The sequence below is a fragment of the Amphiprion ocellaris genome, chromosome 21, assembly GCF_022539595.1.
Source record: "Amphiprion ocellaris isolate individual 3 ecotype Okinawa chromosome 21, ASM2253959v1, whole genome shotgun sequence".
Taxonomy (NCBI): domain Eukaryota; kingdom Metazoa; phylum Chordata; class Actinopteri; family Pomacentridae; genus Amphiprion; species Amphiprion ocellaris.
Genome location: NC_072786.1, coordinates 23,866,745 through 23,884,927, shown reverse-complemented (window position 1 = coordinate 23,884,927; position 18,183 = coordinate 23,866,745). Strand labels below are relative to the sequence as shown.

The following is an 18,183-nucleotide window of genomic DNA, read 5'->3' as shown; positions in this document are numbered from 1 at the left end:
AATTCAACTTTGTCTCAATCCTTTCACACAGATGACAAAACTAAACAAGCAAAGAGAAAAAAAACTACGCTAAAACTATGATTAAAACTCAAAAACATATTTTTTTTAAAAAAGATTTAACATGGTAATAAAATATGTTGTGTCCAGGGGATGGAGGGAGTTTATTGAAGTCTTCTTGGGCTCACATGGGAAATCATTTAAAATAGAAACTTGATATTCAGTCTAAGGAAACTGCAGAGCGACAGAAGAACCAACAATATCTCCCGTTTTCTCCTTTAATGAGTCGACTCTTCTTGTGCTTTCAGACCAAAGAACTACAGACTCTTCACAACCTGCTCAAACTCTTGGTACAGGACCTCACCACATGGGTCAAGAAGGTTTCTGTCTCATTTCTACTCTGAAGCTCACCTTCTCCTGCTCAAACTGCTGACAAATGTTTCTGCTGCTCTAAAGTCTGGTCTCCAGAACTTCCTAAAAACTCTCAAAGTCTCTTCTGCTGCAGGTTGCTTTGTAGAACTGTTCCAGAAAACCTCACTAAACCACATGGAGGGGCCTCAAGATAGTCGTCCAAATGAAACCGTACAAAAACCAAACTAGCACAACCCAAACGCTAAAGTCTCCTGCAGCCTACCAGAGAACCTCTGAGAACAGAGAATCAGGACAGGAACTCTTACCTTCTGGACAACCAACGTTGGTTCACAAACAAGAATACAGAATGTGTCTGACCAAAAACCTCTAAAGACTCACTACAGCCAAGATAAAGACACAACTCACCTGCACCAAACCCACTAATCACTGCACACATTAGCACCATGTGCTAACTGTGGCTAAAGAACCACATTTACCAAGACAACTATCCAGTACAAAGCCCTAAAACACACCAAGAAACACATTAAAGTCTATTTTACTGCTGGAAGCTGCAAACCAACGCCTAAAGAACTGAGGCCTTGTCCACACGTAGCCGGGTATCTCACAAAACGAAGATATTTTTCTACGATTCGGCCTATCATCCACACAAAAACGCTGATTTATGTCATCAAAAACAATTCTTTTTAAAAACTCCGACCAAAGTGAAGATTTGCGAATTCTCCGTTTTATGCGTCTGCATGTGGACATCAGTAACCGGGGTTTTGCGTTTCGAAACGTCACCGCCTGCGACAAAATATGTTCTTACGTCACATATGCGACCTGTGTTTACATTCGGTAACAGTATGGATGCTCTCACAAGGTTTTGGACGCCGTTTCTTGTACAGGCGTTTTTTACAAGCCCAGATACTGATCCACATTCAACAACACAGGCGAAGGACGACGTTAAGGACGGTTATTCTTACTCTGATTGGATAGGATTTGGGGAACTACTGCCACCTAAAGGTCCGGCATGCTTATGAATGTGCTGAAAAACGCACTTATGCGGTTTGGTGTGGATGAAATATTTTTCTAAAAACGAGGTGGTGTGTACGTAAGTTTTTTTCTAGACGGAGGGGGCGGGATATTCGGTTTTACAAAAGCCCTGCTACGTGTGGACAAGGCCTAAAGCAACAGAGCCAAACCCGGTTCACTGGTGAAGAGAAACAGAGGAAATGTTTGTCTGCAGCTAAATAAAGCAGGAAGACACTGAGCTGCTCAGGTGTTCCTGATAACACCAAGCAGCCACCTGGACAGCCAATAGGAACACAGCTTACTGGAAGTCCAGAGGGCTGGGTTAGTGAAGGAAATTTAGTTTAAAGTTGAAGCAGAAAGTTAACAAAGACAGTTGAAAACCACCTTCTGATACCTGAAATCTCTGAGTTTTCACACAAAGAACACCTGAACATGTCAAACTGGTTCCATAGTAGAACCATCATTGTAAAAACGTCATAGTATGGTGTGTTGCTCAAAAAACATTAGGACCCAGCTGTCTAGGGTCACCGAGGAGCAACACAAAAACAAGACAAACGCTGGTTTCCAGGGGGTTAGGAGGCTATTTATTTGAAAGAGGAAGTTTACAACAACACGTGAGCAGAAAAATCACAAAATCTGTCTTTAGTTCAGCTGAAAATATTAGTTTTTGTCTTTTTTATTGACCAAACTTTTCAGGAAGTAGATGAAGAATAATTAAAGCTCTCATGTAGAAGTCCAACTTATTTTGGATCCTTGTGGAGAGTTTAATCTTAGAGTTTGTAAAGCTGTTGAGTTTTTAGATTCACATGGATTGTTTTGACATTTAATAACCAAGTCCTGAAATAAAATTACAGTTGTAAATTTCTGTCAGTTAGTCTGGACTAAACAAATAACAGCAGCATAAATGTCAAACGTCATTATGAGGAGTCTGGATTGAGGTTTCTCACTTGATAATGATCAAAACATGAAATTTAGGTTGTTTTAAAGGAATATTCCACCTTAAATCTTTGAACATTGACCTAAAAGGTTGGTTTCAGGAAGTATTCCACCTACAAGGTCCTCAAACATCCACCTTAAAGGAACATTCCACCAAAAATCCTTGGACATGCACCTAAAATGTTGGTTTAACTGAGTATTCTATCTAAAATCCTCAAAGAGACCCGAGGAGCTGGTTAAAAGGAATATTCCACCTAAAACCTCAAATATAGACCCGAAAGGGTGGTTTAGAAAAAATCCTTCAATGTAGACCAAAAAAATTAGTATGGAGGAATATTCCACCTGAAATGTAGACCTGAGAAGTTGGTTTGGAAGAATATACCATCCTAAACATCCTTAAATGTAGACTAAAAGGCGGTTTGAAAGAAAATTCCACCTAAAATCCTCCAATGTAGACCTAAAAGGTGAGTTTAATGGTATATTCTACCTAAAATTCACTACTGCAGACCTTGGAGGTTGGTCTGATGGTATATTCCACCCAACATCCTTGAACATAAACTTAAAAAGTTTGTTCAAAGGATTATTCCACCTAAAAACCTTCAATGTAGACCAAAAAATTTTGGTATAAAGGAGTATTCCACCTTAAATGTAGACCTAAAGGATGGTTTGGAGGAATATTCTACTCTAAAATCTTCCAATGTAGACCTAAAAGGTTTATCTGATGGTATATTCTACCCAACATCCTGGAACATTTACCTAAAAGGTTGGTTTAATGGTATATTCCCAGAAGAACCCTTGAACATCAGGCTTAATGGTATATTCCACCTAAAATACTTGTACATATACCAAGAAGTCAGTGTAAAGGAAATGTAGACCTAAAAGGATTGTTTAAAGGAATATTTAAACTGTTATTTTCATTATTTAACAATCTGTTATCAGTCAGAACCCTGGCAAACTTATTTTCATCAGTTTTTTTAGTGGAAGTCACAAATAAAGGAGCTCTTGGTTTTTCCTGGCGTTACTGAGTCCAAAGCTGCTGTTTCAACACAGAACTTTCACATGCATCCACAAACCTCTCAGCACTCAAACACCCACAGACAGGAGGCCGGCTGGACCGAGGCTCGGCGGCGTCCTCAGACCCACGAGTCGGGGAGTCGCTGAACTTGTTGGTCCGGTTTGAAGGCCTCCGTGTGGTCCAGTAGAAGTCCACGTAGTCGGTGTTGGCTTTGAACCGCAGCGACTGGCCACCATCAGGTGGACCGGCTCGTCCTCGTAGGACTCCTCCTGTAGCCTTGAGGGAACCACAGGAACATTCAGTAGCTGTTGGAGTTCTTCCTGTCAGGCTCGTGGTAGAACGGCTCTGAAGAATCTTGTACTTGTCTTATCTGGAACAATCTAACAGCCTAAACTGTTAACAGCAGTGTAAAGAAGCAAAACACACAGGCATAGATTAGGACTCAAACTAGATTTATTTTAGAAAACAAATCAACTTAGAGGCATTTGTTCACACATGTGGCTGAATAGGAGGCCATCCACTCACATTCGAGGTCTTCACTCTGTAGGTTGTTTGGTGAGACTCTTGGACCTCCATCAGCTGACGTGGATGTTTGATGGTCTTCTTCTCTAGTGCCAGATGATTCATCCATGAATTCAGCAGCTACAGACTGAAATGAAGCTCATGCTGTCGTTATTGAATTCCTGTTCCAGATCAAATGTTCAGATCTCACCTTGAATGCAGCCGTCTGCTGTCTGATAGTTTTTCTCATTGTAGTCTTTAATAAAGTCTTTTTTCCTCATGTCAGGATGTGGTGAGACTCTTTCTCAGTCTCTGCAGACGTCCCTCATTGTGCATCTCCAGAGAAGAAACAGAAAAACTGATCACTGCTTCAGCATCAAACGCTCTCCAGCATTGAGAGTGTTTTAGGAATTCATTCATTGTGTTGTGAACTTTGAAGGAGCAGAAACTTTACAGCTGCCAAAGATATGAGCTCCAATTCTGGATGTTTTAGGAATGAAGTTCATCAAATGAACACTTGATTTTTGCTGATAACTCTCATTAAATTACTGAAGAAATCTGACATAAAAACCTGTAAACTCTCAGGCAGCTTTTGTTAAAGTTTGTCTATAATTCTATCATCATGTTCTGGAACCAGGACTCTGCAGAAGTTCCTTCAATCAGATACTTGTGTGTTTCTATTTAAGGCCTCAGGTTTGAACGTACAGCAGAGGATTAGAAAGGAGTGATTTTAATATTTAAATCAGTCCAGTAAATGTTTGGAGTAAAAATGATTCAAATTTTGATTTAGATAGATTTGTGTCAAATAATATTGTAGAGTCTCACTTAAATATATCCAAATGAGTTCAGTGTATTTAGATTTTAGAGAATATTTGATTTCCTTAATCTCAATACTGTAGGGTCTGACCCTAAATATTATAATAATGATGTCAATTTAAATAATAAATAATATTGTAGCGCAGAGTCATAAACTTTAATCAGCTAAACTTACATAATAAATATCACAGCACAATCTTAACCTGAACATTCATATTGAGGTAAATTTCCATAAATTCTGATATTCTAGAGCCTTAACTGGAATATGTCTAACATGAATCTTTTTGTATTGTGCTGATAAACAACAATAAGCTGACTTTCAAATAATATTTATTGTCTGTAGTTGTGAGACTAAATTCCTCCACATTCTAGAACTTTAAATGCAGCAGCTGTAGGAATAAATAAAAATAAAACCTGTTCATTTCCACATTATGCACATTTATTTATTCTTAATATCTCAGACTGAATGGTAGCTGGCAGTAAAAACAAACTCATCTGCTGGACTGAATTTCCCAAAATGGAAACATGGACAGAATTTAACACTCATGTATCCATGGCAACGCTAAAGTTTCTGCTTCTTACCAAAGTTCACAACAGAAGTAAAGATTTTAATGTAAAACTTCAGGGATGACTGCTGACCATAAGTATTCTGATCAATACTTCATGATCAATATCAGGACAGATGTTACAACTCCAGCTGTTCCATTAGACTGCAGTTATTCAGAGAAATTAAAACATCACATTCCTCATAAAAACTAGATGGGACTTTTATTAAATGAAGTGTTGGTGAATAAACAGTGTAAAAAGTGCAAAGCAGCTCCATTAAATCAGGAGATGTGAGACTTCCACAGCATGGATCACCATCTGCTGTGTTGATTCATAGCTGAATGTCAGAATGAACTGAGATAGAAAAGCTGCTTTGGGCTGCAACATTACGGTCTGACAATCCAACACCATCACAGTTTTCATCTGGTTGTTTTGCATGCTGTGAAGTTCAGTTTTTACCTGAATCAATACAGAGATTCTATTTCCAACCAAGACTGGAATAAAAATTAGAATGTTATGAGGTTATTAATGCAACTAAATCCTTTCAGATGGAAGGATTTACTTCTAAGTTCTAATTCAAGTTTCAGTTGGAGCTCATTGCATTCACAAAGAAAAACAGCGAAACCTTCATAGCAACATTTAATAAACCTAAAGCTTCCCTGTTGGCTCATTGGTGGAGTTTGTTACTGAGCATCTGAACCTTAAATCCAGTGAGACGACCATCTTCAGTCGAGGCCAGTCAGAGAACTTCAAGACCTTCCATCAGCTGGACCAGATGTGGCATCATCTCCCTCTGAACATCTGGATGACAGGAGAAAAGACAGAAATCAAACACAGATCACAGAAATACAATTTATTCACTTTCATTATTTTATAAAAGTAGCATGAACTTTATTAAAACTTGACAACATCAGTAATGAAAGTAAATGTTTTTATCTCGTGTTGAAGCTAAATTTAAAGTCACTTTTAATGACAGTTTATCCTGAGAGGAGTGAGAATGGAGCTTTTCTTTCCTTTTTACAATATTCCCTCAAAATATTCAGTTTATTATTGGCTTTAGAAGCATTTTTCTTTATTTATTTATTTTTAGATACCTCAGACTGATGTACTTTGCTGGTTTGCAGATAATTTAATGTACAATGACAATAAAGATCTTCTATTATAACATATTTTGCTGAAACAAGAACTGAAACCTTCTCAACCATCTCTCAGTCTGCAAAATTCCAATTGTGACAAAGAATTATCTGATGTAGTTATTATTGTAATCTTTACTGAACCAGCCCTGGAATTAATAAAAATCTCTATATGGATATGATTTTCTCTGATGGGAAAACTATGGAAGCCGTAGTAACAATTAACTATCCTTTGAAGGGAAAGATTAGGTCTTCATTCAGGTGGATAAAAAAAATGCTCTCCCTTAAAAAAAACTGCATACAGTAAAGTAAATCTCTTCTGCACTGCACACATACTACACTTTTGTATAACTCTGGATGTCAGAGTAAAGGCAGACAGATCCACCAATCAGCCACAACATTCTGACCACTGACAGCTGAAGAGAACAACATCCATCATCTTGTTCTAATGCAACGTTCTGCTGGGAAACCTTGACGTTCATGTGGATGTTTGACATGTACCACCACCTAAACACTGCAGGACAAACAACCCTCTAGTCCCCATGGCAACAGCAGTCCTTGATGCCAGCTGCCACCCTCAGCAGGACAAAATAAAACTACTCAGGAGTGGTCTGAGGAACACGACAGAGCTAAGCTGTTCACCTGGGTTCCACACTCCCCACATCCAGATCTGATGGAGCATCTGTGGGATGGTCCAGGATCAGCCTGGTCTAGGTAGGATCCACCCTGCAACCCACAGGATCCACAGAATCCACAGGATCTCCAGAGGTTCTGATGAACCACTGGGTCAGAGGAGTTTTAGCAGCATAAAGGGACCAACACAGTATTAGTCAGGTGGTCAGAATGTTCTACTGTTATATTGTCCTGCTGATTATATGATCAGTAAATGTTACCATCAATTATAACGTCCACATTGATCAGGAAAAAAAAACAAAAACTATCAGTTCATTCAGAAACTGTGGGGTTAAACCTAAAAACACAGACCTCAACGGCAGTTTGTTTCAAAGCACAACACCAGCCGGTTTTCACTAAAGAAGCTTTCAGAGCAACAATTAAATGACAGTTTTGTTCTCATTAAGTTCACAGAGTCAGTCAGCCAAAATAATGTACACACATCAGGAAAAGAAAAACTTTTATAGATATTTCATTTGCATAAGTACTTCTACACATATAGATACCTCTTTCTAAGTTTGATCAAAGCACGATAACTCTGTCCTGTTGTACGATGTTTTCCCAACAGATGGCGCTACCCTCATGAATGGAGCATCAACAAGTGACGTCTACAACACAACATAAATGTCTGGAAGCCAGTGGCCACCACTTTGAGCACCTCTTGTAATTGTAGAGGCCAAAGATAACTTTTATTAATCTCATGAGGTCTGAATAAATTTGGTATTGAAATATTTATGCAAGTTTTTCTTTTCCTGATGTGTGAAAACATTATTTTGGCTGACTCTGTATGATGGGTTTCTGACAGGTCACCAATCAACAACTATTTATAATAATGACAAACATACCTGCATTCTACAGGAGTGATTTTCCTCATGTGCAGGTAAAGATGTGTGAGGAGCTTAGAGATGACAGGAGCAGGAGTCATCCTCACTAATTCAGCTTCCACCTAGAAACAGAAAGACCACAAACAAACACACTGATATACTCTCAAACATTCAACCTCACAGCCTCACAATATCTGTTTAGGAAGTGTTGTGTTTCTAAATTCTGCTGAAAGCATTGACAGACATTCTCTTACAAGGTTGTGTAAAAAGCAGCCTGTCCTCTGAGCTACTGAGAAATCTTCCTGAACAAAGTTTCTACGTGTAAATCAGCTCAACAAAAACTAAAGCCTCAGTCAGAGATAACAGGTATCGCAAATTATAAAGAACTTTCTTTGTTAGCTCAGACTTTCTGCTTCAACCTCACATAAAAAGGGGAGTTTAACTCGTCAGGTGACTGAAAATAAACGGCTTGTGCAGTTCTAGATCCAAAAGTAGGATGTTTCAACTCATGTTTTACTATAAATACATGCAATAATAAATAAATACAATGGCTGGTTGTTAGTTTATTCACTATTAAAGTCACCTTATATACTGGATTGAACTTGAGCAGTGGAAGAGAGAAGGAATTTAATGAAATTATGGAGATTCAGAGAGGTAATGTTGCGCAATGTTAAGTTTAGTGCGGTTTAATTCAAACCAGCTGAATGTTAAACTTCAGTGCAGCTGAATGGGTTTCAGTTAACCTTAAAGTAAAATAACTTTTTTAAAAGCTAAAATACACAGCAGAGAAATACAGGTTGAGAAGTTCATTCTAATAACGAGGACAGCTGCGACAGCAACTAACACAGGTGTTCAGTGGTAAGTTAGCCACCTGTGTTAATTAGCCCGCTAGCTAACTTAGCCGCTAAGCTAGCTAACGCGTCTGGACCAACTGCTCAAACACGACAAAACACAACTCTTCACAAGTCGGTGACTTAACGTACAACAAAACAACGCTACTAGTTAGAAGTATTTATCTTCCTACCGTGTTTTACTCCAAAAACAAGATCAACAGCAGCCAGAGATGCTACCAGACGTTCCGACCATAGATATATAGAAGACTAGATCCGCTAGCGCGCCGTCTTCAATATGAATCTATGGTCTGACCAATCACTGCTCTCTGGCTCTCAGTCAGTCTGACCAATCACTGCTCTCTGGCTCCGCCCTCCGAGAATCTTTTGTCGTTTGGCTCCACACTTGCTGATGACCACTTCCGGTCTCGGAAAATGAAAAAACGGACCTTCATTCGTTTCGAATCCGTGTATGGTTCGCTCATTCGTTTTTCCGTTTCAAAATAAAATATAAAAAAAAATAATAAACCACCATGTTTTTTTGTTTTTCCGTTTTTAAAACCTAAATGTAGAAATGTGTTATTTAACTAATGAAAAAAACACAGCGTTGGTTTTTTTGCTCTAGCTTTTTAAACCCGAAATACAAAATACGGCTGTTGTTTTATTTTGTAGCAACACCGTAAGTCACCGAGGAAGAACAGTTTAGAGCTGGTCTGGACTGTGAACACATCTAGAATGGCTGTCCTCGAACCCTTTTCCTATTTTATTCTCTTTAAGAGTGGAAAACCCTCGCAGAAATCATGGAGCTCTATAATGAGAGTCAGGACGTTCTGCTGGAGAACAGTTTAAGAAGATCAATCATGTGTCCAATGCTTATTTGGAGAGAGCTGGAATTTGTTCTGTTAACGACAGATGTTATTTTCAGTGCCATACTTTATCAACTGTAGAATGTTGCGTTTCACTTCTGTGTGTTTACAGTCAGGTCCGACATGTGGACGACAGTTTATGACGGGATACTGGTCATCTACTGGTGTTCCAGTTTAACTGGTGATCAGGTTAATTGGTGATAGTTTCCGTCTCCAGATGTTTCGTCCTCAGATTCGTCCCGACCAGACCTGGCTGTTTGTGAAATAAAGATACTAGATAAAGAAGACCTCGCCGAAAAACGTCGGTATCACTATTTAATAAAGTCTGTATCCATGTAAATATCACCTACCGACAGTAAAAAGAAATGTGCTGGCGAAATTTAAAAAAAAAAAAAACGTATTTTTTATGAATGGTGAGAGGAAACTATGGAATCCAGAGATTAAATTAGAGACCACAGTCTGACTCATCATGCCACCGATCAGTCCGATAAACATCTTCACAAGGATGTAAAAAGGATTACAAAAATATAACATAAACTACCTGCGTAGTTTAATCACTTAGACTGTACAGGACTGGAAGTATAGTTAGGTAAAGTTAGTTCGGTAAAGTTGGCAAGATATACACAGATTTGGACTTCCGGCATCAATAACTCATGAGATGTACGTTGTAAAAACATAAACAATGCCTCTTTCCCATCGTTGTAAGCTAAACAATGTGCTACAAGGCCAGTTTTATCAAAACTCGCTGTCTTTCAAGCTGCAGAAATAACATTGATGTCTATGAGCAGCTGGCTGTGCAACGAGTGAACAGGGACCGTCTGTAAATAGCAAAACCGCTGCAACAGCGAAGAGAGACACTACACAAATATTCAATTACTTAACTTTTATACACTGTAGTGTCACCAAATTTACTGCAGCCATCATTTGTCTCCTGCTGGTGACAATACAACTCTTGGTTTGATACTAAATACAAAATCTGAATTTTAAGGAATTTTTATTATTTTAGTATTGTTTTATTAGTCATAAAATTCAATAACTTCACTCTTATATACTGTAGTGTCACCAAAATCACTGGAGCCATCAGTTGTCTACTGCTGGTCATGCTACAACACTTGGTTTGATATTAAGTACAAAATTAGAATTTTAAATAATTTTTATTCGTAATAAAATTCATTAACTTCACTCTTATACATTGTATTGTCACCAAAATCACTGGAGCCATCAGTTGACTCCTACTGGTCATACTACAACTCTTGGTTTGATATAAAAACATTTTTTCATAGTTCTAATGAATTTTATTATTTTATTTTTATTTTTATTAGTAATACAATTCAATAACTTCACTCTTATGTACTGTAGTGTCATCAAATTCACTGGAGCCATCAGTTGGCTCCTGATTGTCATACTACAACCCTTGGTTTGATATTAAATTAAAAAAATCTGAATTTTAAGGAATTTTTGTAGTAAATAAAATTCAATCACTTTACTCAAACACTGCAGAAAAAATTAACTCCATCCAACCATCAAAAGGTCCTACTGATCATACCTTCAGGTTTTTTCTTCCAAGTATTGTCTGTACAGTCCTTAACTTGGAAAATATTATTAGCTGTTTAACATTATGGTTTAAATGAATCAGTTAACGCTGCAGCCTTGTAAGAAGGCATCTTATTGTCTTTCTTCCCAATCGTCAGTACTTGAGGAGACAGGCTAAACAGTTTAGTTTGGTATATTGGTGTTATCTGATCCTCCCTTTGGTGAAGATTCCAAGTTCCATTACTATTCAGTATCATGTATTTGGATAAACAGGTGCACTGTGGATCTAAAAATATAGCACCACATACATCAAGAGAAGAGCCATCAAAGCTAATTTACTCATAATCCTTAAACTTCACACACAAGCATGCACACTAAATAGTGTGCACAACTTCACATGGCAATAAACAACCCAAATAAAATAAAATTCAGTTACTTTTGGTTATTAATGTTCCACAATCTACCAAAAAAAATGGATGAACACTTTTATCTGTTACAACAAAAAATATTTGAGATATATAACAACAATTTCATTACTAATAAAAAAAAATCCTTAAAATCATGAAAAATAGTTAAATATCAAACCAAGAGTTGTAGTATGATCAACAGGAGCCAAGTGATAGTTAGACAGAGTTTAATCTTTCTGCAGTACATAAGAGGGAAGATATTGAATTTTATTACTAATAAAATAATAATAAAATAATAAAAAAAAATCCTTAAAATTCAGATTTTTTAATTTAATACCAAACCAAGAGTTGTAGTATGACCAGCAGGAGACAACTGATGGCTCCAGTGATTCTGGAGACACTACAGTACATAAGAGTGAAGTTATTGAATTTTATGACTAATAAAATAATAATAAAATAACAAAAATTCCTTAAAATTCAGATTTTGTATTTAGCATCAAACCAAGCATTGTAGTATGACCAGCAGGAGACAACTGATGGCTCCAGTGATTTTGGAGACACTACAGTACATAAGAGTGAAGTTATTGAATTTTATGGCTAATAAAATAATAATAAAATAATAAAAATTCCTTAAAATTCAGATTTTGTATTTAGTATCAAACCAAGTGTTGTAGTATGACCAGCAGGAGACAAATGATGGCTGCAGTAAATTTGGTGACACTACAGTGTATAAAAGTTAAGTAATTGAATATTTGTGTAGTGTCTCTCTTCGCTGTTGCAGCGGTTTTGCTATTTGCAGACGGTCCCTGTTCACTCGTTGCACAGCCAGCTGCTCATAGACATCAATGACAGTCTGAGACAGTAGTGGTGCGGAGGTTGGGACAGAGAAGTGAAGTCAAGTCTTTGATTTCCGGTTCTGCCGGCAGCTTCCAAATGGGAAAACGCTTTTTCTTTTGTTTGAACCTTAAAATTTGTAAAAACGCAGCGTTTTTTTCCTCTATTTTTTGTTTTTTGAATTTCATTTTTAAACGAAAAACAAAAAAAACAGATCACAATTTTTTGTTTTCTCTCATTTTATTTTGAAACGGAAAAACGAATGAGCGAACCATACACGGATTCAAAGTATACACGGACCGCATCAGTCATGTTTATCTTGTCTGATGTCTGCAGCACTCAGACCAAGTTACCAGTCAAAACTTTATTGTTATTGGATTATCTGGAACCAATCAGTAACGAAGCATTATTCAAATGACAAAATCACAGACTTTAATTGGTTTTGAGCAAAAACATGTCATGTCAACTCCAGCTGGCACTTCAGAGTCTGAAGGGGTCAAACAGCATGATCTGTTTAACAATCTTAATCTGAGGCAGAAAGAAGGAAACGAATCCAAAACTTTGAAAAGCTAAATTAAAATTTTAAAAAACTATTGACATTTTAGGAAATCATAGAATCATATTTCACCAACTAGACAAAGTAGTTTTGATCTACAGGATATGAGTTTTTCTCTTTTTCTAACGGCAAACGTGAATGGGAGAACCTATTTCTACCAGTTGGTGGCGGTAGTGCACTAGTTCAATCTGTCAATGAAAGTTACACGAAGAAGAAGACGCTGACGTAGTAAGAGAAGAAGAAAGAGGATCGGCGGAGGATTTCGCAGCTGCAGCCTCAGCAGAAATGGGCGCCGGTTCGACTCCCGTGACTGAGTCCGAAGAGGAGCTGAAGAAAGCCAAAGGAGCCTCGGTGTCTTTACCGAAACACTCCTACTGGTTTGACTTCTGGGTGTTCGTGGTCTTCGACATTGCCTTCTTCCTCGTCATGTACTTCATAGTGCCCTAACCAGGTGAGAGAAGTTTCTAGATAGCGGAGGACGGCTACGGAAGCTGCTAAACGCGGAGCTAGTCGTCAGAGCCGCTGTGGGAGTCGCTCTGTTGATAGAGGAGTGTTGGAGATAAGTTCATGAAAGCCTTCAGTTTGTATACAATAAATACACAAGCTAACTAACCGCCGCTGCTGCTGCTCTGCCTGTTCAAATATTTAATGAGGTCGCAGAGTAGATATTCAGTTTCTAAAGACCAACTGTATTCAACACACTTAGAATGTTTTATCTTATGTTGTACGATGTTAGACTCAGCTGATAACCTGATGCTTTATACTATAAGAAATCCTCCGGGGAAAGTCTAGTTTTTGATCTTGTTAGCATCTGCATATGGTGTTTTTCTATGCAAGAAGACATATCATAAGTGGTCAACAGCCCATGTCTGAATATTTCCACCTAAAAACTGCACTGTACTGATAATAGTCTCTGAAACACTGATTCAGACTTGCAGGGTTTCATAGGTCACAAACCCAAAGAACCAATCCTGTCAATTTATCGATAAGAGCTTTCTGTATCATAAACACCAACTTGCATCCATCTATTATCTATACAACACTTAATCCTCATTAGGGTCGCAGGGGGTTGGAGTCTATCCCAGCTGACTTAGGGTAAAGGCAGGAGACACCCTGGACAGGTCACCAGTCTATCACAGGACTACACATAGAGATAAACAATCACATTCACATCTATGGACAATTTAGAATCACCAAATAACCTCAGCGTGTTTTTAAACTGTGGGAAGAAGCCAGAGAATCTGGCGGTTTCCCAGGAAGGCCAGGACACAAGGCCAAAGTGCTAACCACCAAGCCACTGTGAAGCCATAAACACCAACTTGCAGCCCCAAATTTTTACCTACCGGCACTACAACTACATCGACTGTTCATGCAGCAGGCAAACAAACGGTGCTGAAAACAAATGGTTGAGACTGTATGAGCAATCCCTCCATCACCCACATCTTTATAATTCATCCTTAAAAGAGCTGTAATTGAAGTAGTTGCTGCCGAACTGTGGAGATGCTCTGACTGCTTTCCATTAAAGGACCCCAACCACAGTTGACAGTTCTGATTTCTCCAGAAGTCCTGTGCTATGTGCGCTCACTACGCTTGGCACTCCTTACGTATAATCTGACTAGTGTAGTTGCTACAGTCCATTCTGTAACCAGCTGCTATGTCCTGTAGAAAGTGCAAAGTCACAGGCAGCCTTTACATCCACAGGAACCCTGTGTGTTTTACCCATGTTCAGTACGAGGATTAATGCAAGTAGACGTATTGCACCTATTGTAATATACATACAGCAGCATCCACTGTCCACTTTGAAGGTCTGCACCATCCATGCACATAGATGCTGAAAGGATGGATCAGCTCTTATTCTTCAGAGTGGGTTTCTAGTTTAAACACGTATGACCGAATTACTCCAATATTTAATTTTGCCTGCAGAGAGTGGATTTAAACCTTGTTTATTCTCCTGTACAGACAGCGGTGGACACCCATGGATATGTTCTTTCTCGTCAGCAGGAGTCCGTTTGTAGGATTCTGTTACCTATGTCTGCAGTAGATTAAGTCCTACCGCATATAGACTATGAGCAGATTGTTTCTTATGCACGAGTAGCAGTTAATATATTTAGCTTACTGTCATATCAAGACAAAGACAATTGGCAAACTTTCATATTTGACAAGATGAACAAAGCAGCTTTTTGCTTTTTTTAAAGTTTTTTTTTTTTGGCCTTATTAGATAGGTGTAGTTGAGAGGCAGACATGAAAGTAGGGAGAAGAATAGGGGTAGGGAGACCTGCAATAAAGGGCGTGAGCTGGAATTGAACCCAGGCCACCACACCAGTGACTATAGCCCCTGTTCATGGGTCACCCGCTTAACCAGTTGAGCTATCTGGGTGCCCGTCTTTGGTCTTCTTGATTGGAAAGTGACCAAAAGTATAAGAGCTGCACCAATAGCTACCAACTATTAAATTAAATTGCAACTATTTCAATGACCTATTAATCTTTTTAAGGTATTTTTTTATGAAAAAAATCTTAAGTCTCTGATTCCCCGCTTCTTAGATGTGAATATTTTCTGGTTTCTTTCCTCCTCTATGACAATTAAGTGAATATAATTTGGGTGTGGACAAAACAATATCTTTGAGGAGGTCATCTTAGGCTTTGAAAAAGACTGAATGACATTTTTTGACATTTTATAGACCAAACGGTCAATTGAATATTTAAGAATATTACTGACAGGTTTACTGATAATGGAAATAATTGTTTGCAGCCCTAATTCATATAGTTAATTTTGTTCTTCTAGGGGATTCATAAAGTAAATAGTTTGTATTCATTTGTAATATTTGTAATATCCATTTTTATTTCTATTTTGTGCTTCAGATGCTCTGCTGAAAGCATTTTCTGTCACTTGTTTGATTTCTGTTTTTAAAGTACTTGTCTCTGTTAAAGGTTCGTTTCCTGGACTTCGGAGCCTGAAGACATGGAGCACTGGTCCTGGCCTGCTGTCAGGAAATCTAACCCAGCTTTGACTGAATCTAACACCAAGTTACTGAATGTCTCATCTCAAGTTTCCATGGCTCGAACCACACAAGTTCCACACGCATGACATTCTGCCTTAATATCAGAGATTTGAACCACAGAACTGCTTCCCACTGTGACCTGCAGCTCATAGGTCAAGACTGTCTTTGTGCATGGAGGGATTCATGAAGAAGAACAAAAATCTGAAGTATTTGTATTGTTGAAAAGTGTCAATGGCATCTTCAGGATTTGTAAAATGTATCAAATGTAAAATGACAAAGATGCTATCGTGAGTAAATGTTACTCAGATCAGATGTGCTCAGTCTTTTTGATATGGAGTCACTGATTAAAAACAGAAGAAGAAAGAAAACTTTAACTATAAAGCTTCTATTTTAAATGTTTTAATTTTATCTCCAGTTTTCTTGTTGACCTCAACAACCAAACACTGGAGCAGTCTCACATCTGGGAGTGTGTGTTTTTCGTAAGCTGTCTGATGAATTGGTGCCGGACCAGTGAAGACACATGAGATTTATGATTCTGCTTTCAACAACATAAAGAACAATGTGTTGCTGTGGAGACATTGCAGCACACTGAAACCAGTTTGCACATGGAAATACACTGCAAATAAAATGTTTTGCCTACCTGCTAGATGTTGACCATTTGATTTAGATTTGTCCTTGTATAATGAGCAAGTTTATTTATACAGCACCTTATCGTACACTGAAGTTCTCCAAAGTGCTTTACAGGCAAAGGTAAAAAAAAAAACAAGTGGAATAGAGCGCATGTAAATTTGACAGAACAGTGAAGAGTTACTTATTAAAAAAACAGCAGATAAAGATTATTAAAATACATACACAATAAAATAGGGCTCTAGTAATCAGATTAAAGTGTTTTTCCTTTTGGTGTTCAGTGTTCTAACAGCAGTATTTTAATGAGGTATAAATGGGCATTATAGAGTCTTCTCTACATGTAACAAAAGCATGAATAGATTTTACTTAATCTTGCTTGAACACAAGTTTTCTGTTTTAATGAGGATTTAGTTACAGCTTTGATACAGCTGCTCCTTTACATCCTGGTCAATAATTGCACTGAGATTCTTGATCTGGCTTTTACTTTTTAGTGCCCTGTACTCAAGGTCAGCACAGAGCACCAGTCTTTCTTCTTTATTGCCAAATGGAATTATTACAGATGTACTTTATTGAACTGAAGGAAGTTTTGTTGTACTCATTTACACATGACAACTCTAATTTGAATCCTCACTAAATCCAGTTTTAGTCTTCTATCATTGTGCTTGCATTATACACCGATCAGGCATAACATTATGACCACTTGCCTAATATTGTATTTGTCCCCTACCTAAAACAGCCCTCACCTGTCGAGGCATGGACTCCACTAGACCTCCGAAGGTGTGCTGTGGTATCTGGCTCCAAGATGTTAGCAGCAGATCCTTTAAGTCCTGGAAGTTGTGAGGTAGTGCCTCCATGGATCGGACTTGTTTGTCCAGCACATCCCACAGATGCTGGATTGGATTGAGATCTGTGGGGAATTTGAAGGCCAAGTCAACACCTCAAACCATTCCTGAACCACTTTTGCTTCATGGCATGGCACATTATCCTGCTGAAAGAGGCCACAGCCATCAGGGAATACCGTTTCCCTGAAACTTCCTTGGGATGCAGCAGTGCTTAGGTAGGTAGTATGTGTCAAATAAACATCCACATGGATGGCAGGAACCAAGATTTCCCAGCAGAACATTTCCCAAAGCATCACACTGCCTCTGCCAGCTTGCCTTCTTCCCGTAGTGCATCCATGCACTCCCCAGGTATGCACCAGGTGCATCCATGTGATGTAGAAGAAAACATGATCCATACTATCAGACCAGGCCACCTTCTTCCATAACTTCTTCAGCAATCTGAGCAACAGCAGCTGGTCTGTTGGGTCAGACCACATGAGTCAGACTTGGCTCCCCACGTGCATCAGTGAGCCTTGGCCACCCATGACCCTGTTGCCGGTTCATCACTGTTCCTTCCTTGGACCACTTTTGATAGATACTGACCACTGCAGACTAGAAACACCCCACTAAGAGCTGCAGTTCTGGAGATGCTCTGACCCAGTCCTCTAGCCATCACAGTTTGGACCTTGTCAAACCTACTCAAGTCCTTACACTTGCCCATTTTTCCTGCTTCTAACAGATCAACTTTGAGGACGAAATGCGTACTTGCTGCCTAATATATCCAACCCACTAACAGGTGCTATGATGAAGAGATATTTAGTGTTATTCAGTTCACCTGTCAGTGGTCAGAATGTTATGCCTGATCCACCGATCACAACGGCAAATTA

General features: G+C 38.5%; 2 long non-coding RNA genes across 5 annotated transcripts; one reads left to right on the top strand and one right to left on the bottom strand.

The window, feature by feature from the left end:
* Positions 1–1,549: 1,549 nt before the first annotated feature.
* On the bottom strand, positions 1,550–8,966 carry LOC129347857 (uncharacterized). Of its 4 annotated transcripts, none has more exons than XR_008600147.1 (5): positions 8,848–8,966; positions 7,845–7,945; positions 4,044–5,995; positions 3,857–3,980; positions 1,550–3,724 (listed from the first exon to the last, which is right to left on the bottom strand). It is a non-coding gene; the product is annotated as an uncharacterized LOC129347857 (long non-coding RNA). The 4 variants fall into 4 exon arrangements; XR_008600149.1 differs by having other exon boundaries at positions 3,872–3,980; XR_008600150.1 differs by having other exon boundaries at positions 3,857–3,939.
* A 3,400-nt stretch (positions 8,967–12,366) lies between these two features.
* LOC118471491 (uncharacterized) lies at positions 12,367–16,494 on the top strand. The gene is made up of 2 exons (XR_004848817.2): positions 12,367–13,300; positions 15,778–16,494. It is a non-coding gene; the product is annotated as an uncharacterized LOC118471491 (long non-coding RNA).
* The last annotated feature ends 1,689 nt before the right edge of the window (positions 16,495–18,183 follow it).